This window comes from Patagioenas fasciata, chromosome 22 (genome assembly GCF_037038585.1).
Source record: "Patagioenas fasciata isolate bPatFas1 chromosome 22, bPatFas1.hap1, whole genome shotgun sequence".
Classification (NCBI taxonomy): Eukaryota; Metazoa; Chordata; class Aves; order Columbiformes; family Columbidae; genus Patagioenas; species Patagioenas fasciata.
This window is the reverse complement of record NC_092541.1, coordinates 8,595,635-8,599,882: the sequence shown is the minus strand read 5'-3', so window position 1 is coordinate 8,599,882 and position 4,248 is coordinate 8,595,635. Positions and strand designations below refer to the sequence as shown.

The following is a 4,248-nucleotide window of genomic DNA, read 5'->3' as shown; positions in this document are numbered from 1 at the left end:
GGTGCCCCCTTCTCCACTTCTGTTCCTTCCATGCTGGTGTAGCACAAGGCCATGCAGCAGTGTGCAGATGTGGTGATTCCAATGTGACTGTGAGGTCAGAGCCCCTCGGTGACGTGCTGTGCTGTGTCTTGGCAGCAGCAGCATCATGGGGCGAGCGTGGGGGCCATGGTCCTCACCCTGTTCCTCCTCCTGGTGTCCCTGCCAGCCCGGGACGCCCAGGCTGCTCCAGCCGAGCGCAGGGAGCAGGTGGGCGAGCAGGGGCAGCACCCAGCCCCGAGCAGCTCAGCAGGGCAGCAGTGGGGCCAGGGCTGGGGCTGGGGCCGGGAGAGCAGCCGGGCTGGGCCGGGCAGGGCGAGCCAGGCAGCACCAGGGTGTGGGCAGGGGGCAGACACCCGCAGGGAGGGGAGAGGGGCTGCGGCTGCTTCAGGGGCAGGTTCTGGGCAAGCAGGGGCTGGGAGTGCTGGCACAGGGCAGAAACCAGCACTGAGTCCCTGTGGGGCCCTCCCTGCCCCCCAGCCTCGTGCCACACGGCCCCATCCCAGGGCGCGCTTTGAGCCTTTGGGCCCGTTGCAAATCAAAGCTGGGATTGCTTTGGCACTTTGGGCCACTTTAGAGCTAAACCTGGGCACATTTGTGCCCTTTGGGATCGTTTCTGCCTATATCTGGGAGTTCTTTGGTTTTCCAGTTTTGTTTATACCCAAATCTGGGGGTGTTTGGGCCATTTTTGGCCATTTTTTTACCCAAATCTGGGCATACTTCGACTCTTTGGTCCAGTTTCACCCTGAATCTGGGGATGTTATACCCCTTTTTGGCCAGTTTTGCCCAAATCTAGTGGTGCTTTGGTTTTTTCTGCCTCTCTTGACCCGATATACTCAGGTGCTTTTGCCCATTTTTTCCCCTGATATGGGCACTGTGATCCCAAATATGGGATGTTTTCATGTTTGCCGACAGCTTTGCACCCAAGTGTGGATGTTTTTGCCTCTTTGGGCCACTTTTTGCCCAAATACTCAGATTGTTTTGCCTGTGTTGACCAATTTAGCCCCCAAATATTTGGAATATTTTGTCATTTTGCCAGTTTTTTCCCCAAATACGGCTATTTTTCTGCAAGATATGGGCACTGTTGTCCTAAATATGTTGTGTTGTGTTTTGTTTTTTCTCTCTTGTCTATGTCCTCTTTTCCCTGGAATGCAGGAGTGTTGCTCGGTGAGCCTGGAAACCTCTCTGATCTGTGCTTGACTCCAGGACATGGCCTTGGCAGAGTTGATCGAGCTTCTCAGCTGGGTCCCGGTTAGGAGCCTTGGGCTGTCCCAGAGGTGAGTTGTCACTGTCTGTCTGCTTGAGCGAATAAACACTCGTGTTTTAATAGGTTATTCATGTGTGATTGTACCCAAGATCCTCTCAGAGGCTTTCCAAAAGCTTTTTGTGCCTTGGTGGTATTACACAGACAAGTCATGAATGTTCAATTTGCCTGAAAACCTGCTAGGTCTCAGCAAAAAGGTCACCCGTGCTCTGTTTCTAGCTGTGGGAACACACACCTCTGTATGTGTCTCGTGTCATTATCTCACCCTCTCCCATCACAGCAGGTGACTGAGGAAGCAGGAGATCACAACGTGCCATGGAAGCTCCCACCCGTGTTTGACTCCCTGTTTGGTTCCTGCAGTCCATGCTGATCAAGCCTCTTGGTGTAATCCTGTTCCTGAGCCTGAGGGGAATCGCAGGGGTAAGTGTTCAGTGTTCATTGGTTACTGGCCTTTTGCGTTTGTTAGTATTTGGTTTATTATTTGTGAACGTTTTCTTGCAATAGTTGAGCCTTGCAGTACCCAGCAGGCTCTGATTTAGGAGAAACATGGATGATCATTTTTTGCCCTGGTGCTCCATGCTCCCACGTTAGTGTGGGTTTCCTTTTGTGTGTGTGAGAGGTCTCCTGGTCAGAAGGCCCTGAGAGGCCCCGTGTTGGTCCATCTGGTCCTTGAGGGGTGTTGCATGTGGCCTGGACACAGTAGTTTGGAAGCTGCCAGGTCCCAGACAAGGGGTCTGCAGCCCCTCTGCAGCTTTGGCAATTTCAGCATGCGTCTGGGTCCCGTGTTGTTGCCTGACCCCCGTCCAGGCGCTGCAGGTCATTTCACAACGTGAAATGGAAACGCTTTTCCTTTCTGCTCGATTCCAGCCGTCCCTGTAGGCAGCGGCTCCTTGACTGCTTCACCTGAGTGTGTCCGTGAGCCTCGGGGCGATCCCACAGGTACGACCTGGGAACAAATGAGCGTTTCCATGTTAATTTTCCGTTCCTGTGAAATTTAGCTTGCTGCTTTCTTGGCTGACGCTCGGTCACGCAGAGGGGAAGTGGGTCCAGCTCAGTGCTGTGCCCCAGAGGGCTCTGCCTTGCAAAGCTCTTTGCCAACTGCTCCATCTCTGCGCCGCTCGCAGTGCCGGCTGCCGAGGCAGCAGCAGGTTGGGGCTGAGTTTAGAGCTGGGTGAGCTCCAGGGAGTCCTTTCTCCTGACAGCTCCAGGCCTGCTTAGTGGCCACTGAGTTTGGGTTTGGTTTAGGGTTAGGCTTAGGTTTTGGAGTTTGGGTTAGGGTTAGGCTTAGGAGTTTGGGTTAGGCTTAGTCTTAAGCTTAGGAGTTTGGTTTAGGCTTAGACTTAGGGTTAGGAGTTTGAGTTAGGATTTAGGGTTAGTCTTAAGGCTAGGAGTTTGGGTTAGGGTTAGGAGTTTCCGTTAGGGTTAGGCTTAGTGTTAGGAGTTTGGCTTAGGCGTCTGGGTTGGGCTTAGGCGTCTGGGTTGGGCTTAGGCTTAGAGTTAGGAGTTTGGGTTAGGGTTAAGGGATTGGGATAAGGGTTAAGAGATTGGGTTAGGGTTAAGGGATTGGGTTAGGATTGGGTTTAGGGTTAGGAATTAGGCTTAGGTTTAGGATTAGGATTAGCGTTATGGTCTGGGTTAGGAGTTGGGGTTAGGAGTTGGGGTTAGGAATCTTAACCCTCGACAGGGACAAAGGGGGTCCCCAGGATGTCACAATGGGCCCTGGGGACAACATGGGGCCCTGGGAATTCACAATGGGCCCTGGGGACAAAGAGGGGTCCTCTGAATGTCACAATGGGCTCTGGGGACAAATGGGGGTCCCGATGGTGTCACAATGGGCCCTGGGGACAAAGTAAGGTCCTGGAATGTCACAATGGGACCCAGTAACAAAGGGGGTCCCCATGGTGCGAAAATGGGCCCTGGGGACAAAGGGGGTCCCTAGGATGTCACAATGGGCTCTGGGGACAATGGGGGGTCCTGGGATGTCACAATGGGCCCTGGGGACAAGGGGGTCCCCCGAATATCACAATGGGCCCTGGGGACAAAGGGGGTCCCCACGGTGTCCCAATGATCCCTGGGGACAATGGGGGGTCCTAGGAAGTCACAATGCGCCCAGGGGAGAAAGCGGGGTCCTCTGGATGTCACAATGGGCCCTGGGGACAAGGGGGAGTCATGGGACGTCCAATGGGCCCTGGGGACAAAGGGGGTCCCCAGGATGTCACAATGGGCTCTGGGGACAAGGCGGGGTCCCCATGGTGTCACAAAACAACGTCCTCAGGGATACGGGTCAGTGCCAGGGGTGGGTTATGCTTGGCCTCCATGACCTCGAGGGTCTTTTCCAACCAAAATGAGTTTTTAGGGTTTATCCCAAATGATGGGAACCCCCGCTTCCAGCTCTGCTCTTCACCAAACACCTTTTAGAGGATGAAGAGGAAGGAGACGCAACACCTCAGCATACGGAGGGTCTTCCCCAAAGGGGTGGTCTGGGGTATCCAAAACACAAGGGGTGGTGTGGGCATCCGAAGCACAAGGGGTGGTCTGGGGTATCCAAAACACAAGGGGTGGTGTGGGCATCCGAAGCACAAGGGGTGGTCTGGGGTATCCAAAGCTCTCCTGGAGCGACTGCTGCTTCTTCTTGCTTTCCATCAGCTTCTTGATGTCTTCCCGCGTGGGGACACGCTCATCATCTTCGTCATCTTCGTCATCTTCGTCATCTTCGTCATCTTCGTCATCTTCGTCATCTTCGTCATCTTCGTCATCTTCGCCATCAGATTCCGAGGATTCTGGAGGAGCGAACAGAGAGAAATGGGCTGGGGAGGGTCCAGCACCGGCCCTGGCTCTTCCTGCCCAGCATCCCAGGCCCATCCCCAGCTGCTCCAGCTTCATCCAAAAGAGGTGGCGAGCTCCAAAAACTCAGTGGCTCCTCCAAGAGCGTCCAATGGGAAGAGGCC

At 54.4% G+C, this 4,248-nt stretch overlaps 1 long non-coding RNA gene across 1 annotated transcript; it reads left to right on the top strand.

Annotated features, from left to right (window-relative positions):
* Positions 1-1,588: 1,588 nt before the first annotated feature.
* Positions 1,589-3,999, top strand: LOC139829619 (uncharacterized). The gene is made up of 3 exons (XR_011742190.1): positions 1,589-1,720; positions 2,168-2,239; positions 3,947-3,999. It is a non-coding gene; the product is annotated as an uncharacterized lncRNA (long non-coding RNA).
* The last annotated feature ends 249 nt before the right edge of the window (positions 4,000-4,248 follow it).